This window comes from Saccopteryx leptura, chromosome 1 (genome assembly GCF_036850995.1).
Source record: "Saccopteryx leptura isolate mSacLep1 chromosome 1, mSacLep1_pri_phased_curated, whole genome shotgun sequence".
Lineage (NCBI taxonomy): Eukaryota > Metazoa > Chordata > Mammalia > Chiroptera > Emballonuridae > Saccopteryx > Saccopteryx leptura.
This window is the reverse complement of record NC_089503.1, coordinates 162,424,444-162,439,532: the sequence shown is the minus strand read 5'-3', so window position 1 is coordinate 162,439,532 and position 15,089 is coordinate 162,424,444. Positions and strand designations below refer to the sequence as shown.

The 15,089-nt window shown below is 51.9% G+C and overlaps 1 protein-coding gene across 2 annotated transcripts in view; it reads right to left on the bottom strand.

The window, feature by feature from the left end:
* The window catches only part of SYT2 (synaptotagmin 2), a 62,404-nt gene extending 56,034 nt beyond the window's left edge, over positions 1-6,370 (bottom strand). Inside the window, exon 1 of one of the 2 annotated variants that reach the window (XM_066379395.1) lies at positions 6,350-6,370. The gene's annotated coding sequence lies outside the window, so the exon portion shown is untranslated. Of the gene's footprint in view, positions 1-4,923; positions 5,079-6,349 lie in introns of those variants that run through there. The other variant, XM_066379386.1, reaches the window with a different exon arrangement.
* Between the last annotated feature and the right edge of the window lie 8,719 nt (positions 6,371-15,089).

Here is a 15,089-nt window from a genome sequence, read left to right as displayed (position 1 = left end):
ATCTCTCCAGGGTCACTGTCTGATTTCAACCACAATCTCTTGCTCATGCTCAAGGCACTGATGACCTCATCCCCAAGGACCCCTGACCACGTGGCCACACTGCAGGCAGAGCTGGTGAGAAGGGGCAGGGAGGGGAGGCATCTGGGGAGGGAAAGTCCTGACCAATCAGCCATAGGGGCCTGGAATGCACCCAAAGTGCCTGGAAACTGGGGATGTTGCGAGATTTTGAACCGGTAGTGTCACTTGGCTTCTTTGTTGTAAAATGGGGACAGTGACCGAGACCTCACAGTGGGACTGAGCACCACAGTGTGAGACACAGAAGTTTCATCCTGGAGTGAATGGGCTTGGGCAGGTAGCTGAGGGAGGGGAGGAGATGAGACTGACAAAGGAGCTGCCCAGTGGGGGTTGGGGGACAGCTGAGGCAACTGTCCTACAATGTCCTTGCCACACCTAGCCATTCTGGCTCTGCCTTCTCTTATGCCTGCTAGTGGATGATGCCCACAGGGACAGCTGAAATCCTGAGTCTTAGGCAAAGCACTCAAAGGAGATCCTCTCCTGACTTTACAACAGCAGCATAATCCCCCTTCTTTTCCTGTCCAGACCCCCACCCAATTGGGGGACTGATTGGTAGCACCAAACCTTTAAGGTTCAAGGGCTGTTATCCTATGCTGCTAACTGACAAGGTCTGGGAGGGACCTGGAACTCAGCCTCCTGCCCTGGCATTCAGACGGTCTCAGGATCACTCTGTCCTAGTCTAGAAACCTTCTGGAGAGAAAGTTTGCATGTCACCTTTGTGTTCCATGTATTTGGGGCATCCTGCCATTTAACTGTGGACCCCTTGCTGAAGTTGACTTCTTTAAGGGAAACTAGCAGCCAGGCGCTCCCTGCAGTCCAGATTCACAGGCACTGGCCAGGTCCCTCTCCACCTGGAACCAAGTTTACCCATTGCTCGGGCTATTGCCCTGAACTGTCAGTTGCAGGGATGAAAAGGGTTGTGGGGACAGACCCTTCCCAGAAGTTAAGGTTTGGCAAGCTATGGCTCATTAGGCATAAAGAACTGCCTGAAGTTCCAAAGGGTAGAGACTGGAGAGCCACCAGGAGCAGCTCCTTCCCTTGAGTCTTTAAGAAAAACCTGTGGAAAGTGTGCCCCCAGCTGGGGACCTATGAGAGCCCTGCCTGTGGACAGGGGAGGGGCCCCTAATGGTGACAGCCTTCATCTCATGGTGTACTCTAAAGACTTCACAGGAATCGCCTGACCAAGCAGTGGCGCAGGGGATAGCGTCGGACTGGGATGCTGAGGACCCAGGTTTGAGACCCCGAGGTCACCAGCTTGAGTGCGGGCTCATCTGGCTTGAGCAAAAGCTCACCAGCTTGGACCCAAGGTCACTGGCTCAAGCAAGGGGTTACTCAGTCTGCTGACGGCCCTCGGTCAAGGCACATATGAGAAAGCAATCAATGAATAACTAAGGTGTTGCAATGCGCAATGAGAAACTAATGATTGATGCTTCTCATCTCCATTCCTGTCTGTCTGTCCCTGTCTATCCCTCTCTCTGAAGAAAAAAAAAAAAAAGACTTCACAGGAATCATGTCATCCTCACCAAAAACAACTTGTGTCACAGATATGAATTTCATCTCCATTCTATGGATGGGAAGACTGAGAAAGACTGAAGAACCTGCCCAAAGTCAGAGTGAGTGGCAGAACCAGGAGGAACACAGGCAGTTTGGCTATTGGCCTTCTTCACCTTTTAGAAAAATATCTATGACTTGACTTTTCTCCAGTGAAACTGCTGTCCATCACAGGCGTCCTGCTCAAGGACTTAGGACTGGATCCCGGCCCCTCTGGATTTTCGCCAGTGTGGAGATGACTCACTCAGATTGTTCACAGGCCATGTGAATACTTATCCTTGACTGTGGGGTAACTGTTTTCACCTCTGTTTTATACATGAAATTCTCCAGACCTGGGCAGGTTACCCCATTCTATGCTTTCAAAGCATCCGGTACGCCCTCCTAACACCTGTCACAATTATGAGAAGTCTATGCAGTTACCTGTTCAATTCTGTCTAACTCACTAGATCGTAAGTGCCATTAGGGCAAGGACCAGGCCTGTTCTGTCCTCGCTGATCTCCACTGTTCTGGCCCACACAGACCCAAACACTAGTGGCTGAATGAATGCAGAAACTGTTGAGAGTGGCTAAGGAACTTGCCTACGCCTGCCGGAATACAGAGCCACATGGCTGGGATTTCTGTCTGTTGTGTTCCCTGCTATAATAATACACAGTGACTAGGACAGGCCCGGCACATAGCAGGTGTTCACCAAGAAATACTGTTGAATTAATAAAGTTATGCACTTTGTAACTGGTGGCCTGGAGACTTGAACCCAGGCCTGTAGAGCTCCGGGCTACCCACACTGACCAAACACCTCTGCTGTTTCCTCTAGTCTGTCACTCCAGTTCTTGAGCATCCCCGTCACCATGGGCTTCTGTGTTAAAATCTGGCTCAGGAAAAGGAAACCCAGCTTCAGCCAGAACCTGGGTCAAGAAAGTCCAAATACCAAATTCCAAAGTGACTAGAAAAGTGTTTTTGCTCACCCACAGCCTCGACTGAGGTCACTCTGTCCAGGGAGGTGACAAGCTATTCCCCCAGCCCAGGGAGCCCCCCTCCTCTTCCTCATGCTCACCAACCTTCCCACACTCGCTCCCAGGCCACCTGCTGCCCCTTTACCCTCCAAGCGGCTTCACAGGCTCCTTGTGGAAGAGAGGAGACCCCACCATGAGAGGACAAAATCCAGGGAAGGAAAGAAGGGCCATTCTACTCCTGCCAGGCATGCCTGGGGCTGGTGAATACTGGCTTGGGGAGGCCATGAAAGAGGCTCCTCCAGCCACCCTCAAAGCCCACCCAGCCCAGGTCTCTGCAGTACCAAGGACAGCCCTGTCGAACCTGCCAGAAAGCTGCCTGAGAGGGAGGCCAAAAAAGCCCAGACCCAGCTCCAGAAAGGGCCTCCCGGTCCCTGACATGTCTTCAACTCACACATGCCTTGTCCAGGAGGAAGGCCAATGCCAGTCAAGAGATGAGCCAGCTGCCAGTTTTCTGTGTGGAAAGAGCAGTGCTCACAAACACTGACACCCAGCCTTGCCTGGGTCCTGTTCTGTGGGTATCAGGTCATTCAGGCCACAAAACTGAAAAAGTGAGAATTATGTTTGCATAATTCCCACCCCCCAAGATCAAGTTGCCTGGAAAAAACTCCTGGATTGCTGAACAAAGCTGACCCACAACACAGCAGCCTGTGCTCGTCCTCCTGGGGACAGAGGACCAGGTCTATGTGAGGCCGGAAGTGTAGCACTCTTCCACCTCCTCCCTCAGCTTTCCAGATGCCCCCAGCTCTTTCTTGGGCAAGACAGAAAGGGGTGGAGTTAGGGATCAAGCCTGAGAGGTTCCCAGAAGAGCCAAGCAGCAAGGGGCTTCCCAGAGGACAAAACCAGAGATCTGTCTAAGAGCCTGGCAGGGCAGAGGCAGGCCACCTGGAGGGCAGAGGCCAGGAATGAGGGTTCAGCTAGCCCTGGTCATCCCCCAGGGGCACACGGAGAAGGGTTTGAGCTGATGTCCTGCCTTGCCGCAGTGTGCCTGTATGGACCCCTGACGCTGACTCACCCCCAAGGCTCTGATACAGGCTGCAGCTTGCAGTGCCTGCCAGGCCACTGCTCACCAGGACACAGGCCAGGCCAGGCACGTCCCACTGCATCAGAGCTGCCCTGCCCCTCACACCTGGCCCTCTGGCCTGGCCTTAGGGGCACTGGGCATGGCTCTTCTTTGCAGCTCCTCTGGTCGTCACAGAGATATTTCTAGAAGCCTCATGAGGGAGATGGCTAGAAGGGCTGCCCTGCCCCTCATGGTCACCCCCTCTGATATGAAGTGCCCAAGTTACCAGATCTGGATGGTCAGGGTTAGGACAGACTATATGGAAACCCCCTTTCAGGGCAGCAGTGGGGGGGGGACCTTTGTCTCCCTGCAGGACCACAGCCGACTTTCCTGTCTTTCTGGGTACCCAGATGGTGAGGACTTCCCCATCGTCATGCCGGTGGGCCTCTGCCCTCCCCTCCCTTCTTCCTGCTGGTACAGACAGCACTCACTTCTCTCCTGATGGGGAGGATGCTGCAGAGGAGACACCCCCCACACACAAGGGCTGGGGGTGTCCTGGAGGCACCTGCAGAACGTGGGAATGAAAAGGGGGAGAATAAGGGGGCTGGGAAAAATGGGGTAAAAGGGTTAGGAGGATAAACCATGTGTTTTTTAGTTTAAAAAAACCCCACAAAAACAAAAAACCCTGTGCCCTGAGAGACCGGGGGTGGGGTGGGGTGGTGGAGGGGGTGGCACAGGGGGAGGGGGCCCCACATGGGGAAGGTCAGTGAAGGAGTCCAGGAGGGGTGGGTGCCTGTTCTCTGGGGTGAGGAGTGCACCTTGGGGAGGCAGCAGGAGCTGCTAGGACTCGCCAGTCCTGCTGAGTCATGAGATTTGCAGAGTAGTGAGGGGCCGCCATCCTCCCCGTGTCCCTGTCCCAGTGACTCTCAACCTGTCATCTGTCCCCCACTGCTCTGGAGCCACAGCTTCTGCCTCCCCGGGGCTAATGGACGCCCCCTGCCCTTCCACAACGATGGGGCCGAGGTCCCCAAGTTTGAGGCGGGGGCAGAGAATCCAGAGGCGTCCTGTTCGGCGGCGCATCCCGGACCCGGAGGAGTCCTCCCCCCCCCCCCCCGCGTCTGTCCCGAATCTGCAAAGGGTCCCCAGAACGAGCCTTTCGTCCGGATGCGTCCAAACTCCCCTCGGCGACAACTTCCCAGCCACCCATCCCCAAGCCGGGCCCCACTCCGCGCCGGGAGGAGAAACTTTGGGGGTCCAGGGTACCTCAGCGGCGTGGTGCGGACTCACCCAGAGCGGCCGAAGCAGCAGGAGACCCGAGCCCCGCGCAAGGGCGAAGTGAGCGGCGGCGAGGACGCGGGGTGGCACTGCCCCCGCCCCAGTCCCCGCGCCGGTCCGGCCCCAACTCGGCCAAGAGGCTCTGCCGCAGACTTGCCGAGCGCTGTGCGCCCGCGGAGCCGGGGGGAAGAAGGGAGGGAGGATGAAGGGACCGCAAGTGCGCGCTGCGGCGCGGGGCGGGGCGGGAAGGGGAGGTGGGAGGGGCAGGGAAAGGAGGAGGAGGAGGAGAAAGGAGCGCGGGCGAAGGCCTGGACCCACCCTGCGGCACTGGCCCGCCTTCTGCGCGGCCCACCCACTCCCTGCGCCCCTGCTTCCTGCTGAAGGTCAGGACGAAGCGGCCTCAATATACCACTAAGGCTACAAGATCAGGAGCCCCTCCGCCCCATAGAACACCTCCACCTACAGTTGTCACCTGGAGGGTAGGAGCTGCTGAGCCACAAGGGTTGGTGAGGAGGAGGAGGATCCTAGGGAGAAGTTAAAGGTGCTTGGGGCACTTGAGAACGAGGGCGGGGAGAAGAGGTACTGGGAGGTTGAGGAGGAACAGAGGAAACTATCATTTGTTAAATACCAGGGTTTTCCACACATGCTAGTTTCTTAATGCTGACACCGTCCCTTTAAAGGTTGGCTCAGCGGTAGAGCTTCGGCCTGGCCTGCGGGGGACCCGGGTTCGATTCCCGGCCAGGGCACATGGGAGAAGCGCCCATTTGCTTCTCCACCCCACCCCCTCCTTCCTCTCTGTCTCTCTCTTCCCCTCCCGCAGCCAAGGCTCCATTGGAGCAAAGATGGCCCGGGCGCTGGGGATGGCTCCTTGGCCTCTACCCCGGGCGCTGGAGTGGCTCTGGTCGCGGCAGAGCGTCGCCCCTGGTGGGCGTGCCGGGTGGATCCCGGTCGGGCGCATGCGGGAGTCTGTCTGACTGTCTCTCCCCATTTCCAGCTTTAATAAAAAAATAAAAATAAATTAAAAAAAAATAAAGTGGGTATTATGAGCAGTCTGCAGTGAGGGCGCGGTGTGGCTCTGGGGAGGAGTCTGGAGAGAAGTGGGGTTGCACACACAACGTGGAGCCCTTCCCTGCAACACAACTGGAGCCCACTTGAACTCTGGGAGCTGACCCTTGCAATAGCAGGCAGCCCCTTCTTCCCTCACAAATGCTGCAGAGACCCCATTCTGGGGAGAGGAGCAGTGGAGGGTGTTTTCCACATCACCTTGCCAGTAATGCCAGGTGGAACCTGGAAGCCATCCCATCAGGCTTGCCTTAGAGCACAGGGCAGTGGCTGCCACCTCCCTGGCTGTCAGGAAAAGGCAAAGGAAGACCCCTGGGGAGTCCTCCATTAGATGGCTGTGCCCATAGCCTGAGGCACAGAAGTGAGCTCCACTCACCACAGAGCAGCCTCAGCAAGAGCAAAGGAGGGAGGGAGAGGGGAGTCCAGTCTGTCAGCAAGACTTACACAGCACGCTGTGCCCCACCCTTTGCCAGGTGCATCCCAGGCCTGTTGCTTGACCAGAGGGGCCACTGTACCCTCTCTTCCCTGCTTCCCACAGACAATAAATCTGCAGGACACAGGGCCAGAAAGAGGGCTGCAGCCTCTTGGCACAGAGCCCAGCCAAGCTAACTAGCCAACTCATTGCCCCCCATTCCAACTGCAGCCTTGTGCCAATCTGCTGCCCAAATTCCCAGCTCATCTGGGAACCTAAGGGCAGAGGAAGGCGGCCTTCCTTTCCAGGCGAGTCAGTGCTGTAATCAATCTGGTTAAATGAAACCTGTGGTGTCCCTGGCTACAGGCTCAATGTTCTTTTAATTCATCAGGGCCAGCGTGTCTGGGTTAGAAACCTAATCAGAGCTGGGCACCCCTCATGCTTATTCCCTTATTCCCGCAGTCAGAGAAAGGAAGGATGGAAAAGACTCCACACCCAGCCTTTCAAACCGTCTTTTGCAAAAGGGGAGCCTCCGGTGGTCTCAGGTGGCCAGCACTGCATCCCTGTAAGCTATCCTTCTGAACCATCAAAATGAGGGAGGGCTGCCTACCCGATTCTGAGAACTCTCCAGGGAGAGAGTCTGTAACCTCTCAACTGTGTTCTTTCTACTGGGTTTCCCTGGCTAGGGGACAGCGGGGGACTGCCACATCTTCTGGGATCTCCCTGGGGTGAAATTCCCTGCACCCTCCCTACCACATGGATTTCCTGCTTAAATGAGATTCTGGGCACCTTCTCCAGGTCTGCAGAATCTGCACTGCCTAACACTTGCATTTACTGTTTCCCTTGTTCTGGTGAGGTCTTTGTCCTCATGCTCTCCAGTGTTGGTTGTCCTGAGCCCAGCAGTGTGTCCACACTGCAGGCACTGGACAGCTCCAGTTCCCTGCTCTCTCTACCACCCCAACACCGAAGGACTTCTCCGGCTGTGACCCCAGGCTCTTGCCCCCACATAGTCCTGTCACTCTTCCTGATAACACCTGCTTTCTGAGTCTTACATACAATTCTTGTCATTAAAGGTCTTGGTTTTCTTTTTTCTAATCTGGTTTTGTGGACATACCAAGCTTACATGTATTTTAAATTTTAATTAATATACTTCATACTAAAGTTCATTTAACTTTTATATATTGAATAAAGTCTTTATTTATTTTTGGCCCTGGCTAGTGGCTCAGTGGATAGTGTCAGCCCCGCATATGGACGTCCAGGGTTTGATTCCTGGTCAGGGCACAGAGGGGAAATGACCATCTGCTTCTCCCCCACAACCTCTCTCCCTCTTCCCCTCCTGCAGCCAGTGATTCTATTGGTTCAAGCATTGGCCCCAGGTGCTAAGGATAGCTTGGTTGGTCCAAGTGCATTAGCCTTAGGAGCTAAAATAGCTCGATACTCAAGCATCAGCCCCAGACGGATCCCAGTCAAGGCATATGCAGGAGTCTGCCTATCTCCCCTCCTCTCACCTAAGAAAATGAAGAAAAAAAAAAATGCCATTTTTTTTTGTTTGTTTGTTTTGCATGGCCAGATAGTTCGGTTGGCTAGAGCATCGCCCCAAAGCACAGAGGTTGCCGGTTCAATCCCCAGTCAGGGGACATACAGAAACAGATCAATGTTCCCGTCTCTCCCCCCTTCCTCTCCAAAACTCAACTTAAAAAGAAATACCCTGGGGTCCCAAATGCCAGTGAAGGCCAACACTACAAGGAAGCTGATGAAGTGGACTATATGTATTCCCTGTGCAATAAACAACAGAATAAAAGCCATTTAGAAAGCTGAGTTCAAATGAAACTTGAATACAGCAGAACGGGGGTGGGGGGGCACTGAGAAGACTTCAGGGCTGTATCTGGCACACAGAACTTCACTGTCACAACTAAATAACAATCTCAGAATTCTACCAGATTTCAGGACTAGTCACTAGAGGGGTCTTCATCTTTTCACTCTTCTATCTCTTAACTTGTCTCAACGTGAGAATGTTCTTTCTTTCTCAGATTCAAAGAGAATTGTAACTTCAAACCCCAGAGCAGAGTATCCCTCTTCCTAAGGAAGCACCTGTCACACAGTCTCAGGCCCCAGGTGAGTCGCTCTTCTGGTAGAGAGAGTGCTTCTGGATTAATCTGTCCAGGGTCAAACAGCCCCCTTCCTCAGCCACTTTCCCCTTTTGTTGACTCAGAGTGAAGTGAGCAGGCAGCCATATGCAGGGAGAGGCTTGCTTTTGGAGCATGAAGCATGTGGGCTCAGAGAAGCAAATAGACCAGGGTGGACATCTTCTTTCCAGGACGTGGCTGTGGAGCTACCCATCATTGAGGAGATGGAGTCAAGTCAGTTGAAACACTTCCTGATAATTAATCCTGGGCCTTTAAATATCCCTGCATCCATTAAAACCCTCCACAGATGGGAGGTCCTATCACAGAACTGCCCCTGATGTGCCCAGCTGTGGAAGGCAAGCACCAGAGGTGAGGGCAGAGGGCTGTTACACTCATGGTGCAGGCACCCAGGGCCATCTGCACTTATCTGGCCCTTGGGTGCAAAAGCTCTTAAACGTCAGATCTATTCATGTAGCCACCATCTACCCCACTGATGAGATTCCACCACCTCCTGTGGTATTGCCTGCCAGATGGCATACCTGTAAAGAAACAGACCTGGAAGCAACCAGTCACCACAAGGAAATGTGGTGCAGAGGGACCTGAGAGAGCACCAACTCAACCTGGTAGGAGGGCTGGGAACAACCTGCTAGCTGCCCCCAGGCAGAGACAACAGCAGGTTAAGGGAGGCAGTGCTCTCCCTTTAGATCCTGGGCTTGTTGTCAGACACCTGTGACCTTGGGCATGTTCCTTAACCCTCCAAAGTCCCAACTTCTTTATCTGTTGATAGATTTCATAACACCTCAAGGTATTGCAAAGGTGAAGTAGTTTGATGTTTATAAACACTAAGCAGGGTTTCAACACGAGGTATCCACATAATCACGCGTAGAGCAATGAAATTAGCTCAAGGGCCCTGGTGCAGGGTGGATTTAGAGTAGTGAGTGATCCAGGCAAAATCGAGAACAGGATGGGAGCTGCAGACCAGGCTGCTTGCAGCTTCTTCAGGATGTGATGGGAACCGAGGAATCTAAGCATATGCAGTGCTTCATCGATTTTGTTTCAGAAAAAACACATCAGGAGTTGGGTAGAGGTCCTGGAAGGTCCCTCCCCTGCTGGCTTGTCAGAGGCCACCTGTATGATGCTTACCAGTTTGGCTTCTGAAGCCCAAATGACTAGGTTCAAATCTCAGCTAGTTAGTCCATAGGGAAACAGGGAGATCCCCCAAGGTAAGGAGTGCCTAGCATAGTGCCTGACAGTACACACTCAGTAGCCGGCTAGCAAGCGTGTGATGGTCTTTCTCACTTGCCCACGGGCACAGCAACTTTTCCAAGAAAGCCCAGACACCACAGAATGGCTGCAGCCTCCTCATACTTAGCCAATGGCCTGGCTGTGGAGAGTTCAAAGGGACTGACTGCCTCAGCCAGATGCTGCCCCAGGCACTGCGCTGCAGCCTTAGCACACGCTCCCCGGGTATGGTGCCCATGTTCCAGACGTCATGTGAGGCTGCAGGTATGGGGGTGCTCAACATGCTGGGCAGGTATGTAACTGGGCTCCCTGGCAGCCCAGGAACTTGCTCTGCTTCAACACACAGCCTCTTCAGCCTTAAATCTTACAACTCAGTCGTCTCCTAAACAGCCAGTCAGACGAAGTACTGCACTTTCTAAGGGGTTTGAGGTTGCAAAAGTTTGGAATGAAGAGACTTTGGGTGTCTTTATGCCCACCACGGCCTCCCCTCCAGTGGGCTGACCAGCTCGTCCCAGCCCAGGAATCTGGGAGGAATGCAGCCCATTCCTGGTCCTCTGCTGCCCTCTTCTGTTCTTGTTAGAAGTTCCGCTGTCCTGTCCTGCAGGGCCTAAAAACACCCACTCCTTTCTCCAGTGTTCGAGCACACCTAACCCCATGGTTTCAGCGTATTAGGGACAAATATAGGAAGCACCATAAATGTGACAGCCATTACTTCAGACTGCAAAACAGGCCACTCTCTTCCTGGGCAAAAATGCTGTAGCCCTGGGTACAAGTGTCCCTTCAGGAATCCTAAATGTCCTGCCCTCAAAGTGTCTGGCTGACATGAAGCACGCCAAACACTGACATGCTCCGTATTTCAAATTCTAAATCAAGTACGAACTCTAAAGCCAACATGGGCACAAATTTGCATCAAAATTCCTACCACCCACCCACACTCATAGAGAGAGATGACCACGTATGTGTTTGAAGGATTACACGACACGTAGAGCCTAAGAAAAAGCAGTGACTGGCTCTTAGCTATGGACACCTGAGAACGCAGTGATGTGCCAGACGTCACAGTGCAGAGGAAAACACATGGCCTGTGTTAACAGGACCCACAGGCTTGTGGTGTGGCTCAGCCACCAGCTACAGGCCCTCAATGTTCTATGCATATCCCCCCAAACACCACATCTCTTCCTCCCGCTCAGTCTATAGACTCCCGTGTCCGCTTCCATGAGAACTCAAGCCAGCCTCTTGCAGGTCCTGTCCTGGCCCCTTCTCCAATGAAAAGGCTCTCAGGGAAGCAACTAACAAGTGTCCAGGCAGCACACCTGTTCTCTGATTAGGGCCAGCCTTCCCCTGTACCCAGGGAGCCTTTGTCCCTAATCTCTGCTGTTCCCAAAAAATGTATTTAAAGATCAAAGTTGGGGAAGGTGGTGCATGAGTAAGGGATGGAGCCTGTAATTCCTAAAAACACTGAAGGTTGCCTAAACTCACTTTTAATGTTTGTCTCTAAACAGCCCATCTAAGCAGGACAAACGCCCCATCACTGCAGGAAGATCCATGGCTCCTATGGGTACCCATGGTGCCCTCTGGTGGCCAAGCCTGGAGTGGCAGTCAGAGCTGCCTTCAGGCGTGGCCCGGCAGGGTTCCAGGGAAATCCGCACAAGCTGCCACTCTAAGGTGTTCACTTTTGTGCCTTAGGAATCTCTTTCGTGGGGGGGGGGGGGGGGGGGGGGCGCGCAGTGGAGTGGGACGGAAATAAGACCAGGCTGGGCACTTGTGCCCACCATGACCTCTACTAGATAATCTTCCAGGGCGTGACAAGGCTGAGAACTGTGCCCAGGTCTTGCCTCCTCTTATGAAATTGCCTGAGGATGCAGTGGTACCTGGTTAGGCCAGCACGACCATGGAACACAGGTGCTGGCCATCTGTTCTCAGTATTTATAAGGAACAAGATACTTAAGGCATACTCCCCATACAACCAAGGCTACTTCAAGGTTAAGATGGCTGCTGGATTTTAAGACATCTCTAGAAATCACAGGCACCTCACAACCTAGGCCACAAAAAAGCAGATGACCTACTGGTGGCTGTAGCTCTCACTCTATGTCTGGGAACAAAAGGAAGGTATGGGCAGGGCCAGAGGCATAAAGCAGGTTCACCGGTGCTGGAGCCCATGAGCTCAGTTCAAGACCTGTAGAACCCTCAAAGGAACCAGCGAAGCCAACTGAGACAAGTACTTTCCTAGAACAAGGTACAGGCCCAGGTCAGTCTCATCTGATTCCAACATCCACCTCTCCTTAGACTGTTCATCTCTGGATACTACCTATGTATCATGAAGGGCACCCTAAGGAGCAGTGACTATGAAAGGTCACCACTTAGCATTAAAAGAACAAAATCATAAGTGTGCCATAAATGGCCAGTGGATCCAGACAGCTCCACAAGCCTCGAGCATCTTTAACAGACTTGCCAGCTCTGGACCAAGGGCTTCAGAGTAGACACCCTCCTAACCAACTCCACATTCCTCCTGAGAAACACACCCTCAGCCTGGGCCTGCTCAGCACCTGAATTCTGTCCCCAGCTCACCTGCTGAGTGGCACTTGTCCCTCACTGTGTAACAGTTCATCTGTTACAGTGATTGCCTTAATTACATAAACCAATGAACTTAAGTGTGAAGACTTCAAATAAAAACTAGATTGAATTGCTTATAAAATCTGCGGTTAAATCAGGTACAAATGACACTCTTACAAAGGATTAGAGAAAACTAGTAACTAGTTAAACAGTAAAATAATTAAGTTCCTTCACAATGTCTAAATTTTTTATCCATTTCAAAGGAAACCCAAGCTGAAAACCTGCATTAAACTGGTGTGCACTTTTACTGAGAACGAAGGCTCTGATCTCCAATCTTCCTCAATTTTAGAGTTTACTGCATGAACATACATTCATGTAGGTTACATTAAATGTGTATTTTTCATCTTCTGTCAATCTACCTGTACCGATTCTACGCACAAAGAGGCTTTCTTTTGTCTGTGTTCCTGCTACATTTATGGAAAAGTACCTGCAAGGGCAGACCGAGTCCACGCTTCCAACGAGGAATGTTTGCCAGGAGCTCAATTTTCTTAGAAAGGGAGTTTTGGGCACTTACTTTAAATAGAGCAAGTAACTTTTGTTTCCCCAGAAAGGCGATTTTAAAAATTTCTCTATTTCCCATCCAAGGGGCAAGAGAAAGAATAGGCGCTTGGCTTCCACTCACCTGGAATAGATCAAATGACCTCCTAAGTCCATTCCTCTGTCGCAATGCAGCAGGTTAGCCTGAAAATAAAAGACACATCTAAACTCACCGGGCCCCAGCCCTTCATTCTTGAACAATGAACCCAAAACCGGGCAGGAGCTGGTTGATCTGTTCTGTTGTTGGCAGGCTTAAATGTTCCAGTTCTACTGATAAAAATGTAAACATGTACTCCTCCTTAAACAATTTTGAAACACAAAAATCTGTTACATAAACTTGGAAGATATGAGATACACTCTTTACAAATTGATTCTTTAAAGCTTTGAAAATGTATTTACAAGTTTTACTTTATGTAAGCCCCTTTTCTGTACATTTCTGTGACAATTTCCACACTGAAGCTCTCAGAGGAAGCTGAGAGGCTTAAAAAGAGCCTCAGGAAAAGACCAGAGAGTGGGCAAAGCTGTCAGGCCACCTTGCTGGTGCTCAACCAGGGCTCTCCAGTAGAGCTGAACAGACACTGGGATCTTCACTGTTGTCCTCTGTTCTTCTTCCCAACAGACAGTTTCATGGGAAGGGATTTCTGCATTGTTATGTGATAAAGACCATTTTAATATGGGCTGATGTTGAGCACAGACTAGCAGTTACTGATACAACAGGCAATGCCTCTTGAAGTCATTGTTACAGGGAGGGATACAGCACCTATAATCCATTCATCAGCTATATTGCAGGAATCTGGCAGGACCAAGCCCAGAAAAACACCTATGAGCACTACCTACTAATCAATGCCTAAGCCAAGCAGAATGCAAATACCCAGAGACTCTAAATCAGAGAGAGGCAGAAACCCATTACGAAAGGGCCTTCCTGAGCACAACAGGCGGGATGATACCAAGCCCACCCTCCTGAGTACGCGTCAACTCTGCTCTCAGGCTTACATCACACAAAAACCAAAGGGGACCACATGCTTTTTATGGTGGCATCTCAGATACCTCTGCCAAAACCTCAACACCTTCACGTGGTGTTGTTCAATACTCTGTGTGGCAGAGTGAGTGGGAGACCCAGGCTCCTCCCCACTTGCAGCAGCAGCTCTGGCTTTAGGTTAACCTTGACAGAAAAGGAGCGCCACCTCCCTCCCGCCTGGGAAGCTGGGCCCAGCCATCGAGCAGCCGGCCTCCCATACAGCTCATCTGCGCGGTGCTCTCTGTAGGCTGGAGAAGACCTGAGTCTGACCTAGAAGAGCAGGGGGCACTCATCCACCAGTCTGTCTGTGCACACTGACCCTAACTCAGGTCCGTTCTAACAGTCCTCTCCCTCCTCACGGAGCTGTAGGACTGAAGTGCATGTCGGGCTGAGTGTTTCATCTTCGTTCCGCATGCTCAGGTGTTTCTCTAGGCCGCAGCCTGGCTTCAGTGAACACTCCATACACGGTTTTTAGATAACATCACCCTGTTGTCATTCCGTGTACAAGACAGAGGTATCGATTGGAAGGTAAACACTGTGCTCACCTGGAGTATTAGTGTAGAGCTAGAAACTGGGACACACTGCCCAAGCCTTGTCACTTACTAGCTGTAACTCCGAGCAGCTGATGCTGTTAACTTCAGCATCATCATAAAAAGATCAGTGGCTTGCATCTGAGAAGGGGAAGGTCTGAATACACTCTCCTGCCTTCCCCTCATTCAGCAAGGCAGACTCCACCTCACCAAAGACACTACTGTTAGAGACTGTATATGACAACAGGTGAGGAAAAACAGTTGGTGGAGCAGGGAGGTACACACCAAATGGGCAAAAGCTCTCTGAAGGTAAAACCTTTATTCTAGCTTACTTTCTCAATGAACAGACAGGTGGCATACTGTCCCAATGTCAGGGACTCCAAGAATTGGGACATTTAGAAGGCCAAACCACCATTATTCCAGATTGTACTCTGGAGATTCTCCTCTGTTGGACCCAGGACCCCCACCAGACAAGGAGAAACACAACTGTGGGAAAAGTGCAGACAACTAGGAGTCCTTCTTAAAGAGATTTAATTGTGTCAATTGCATAAAAGGAATTATTACATTTAACCCTCTGCTACATCACAAACTGCTGTATTGTTTTGTTTTATAAAGACCCATTGGTTCTACCCATCCTCAGG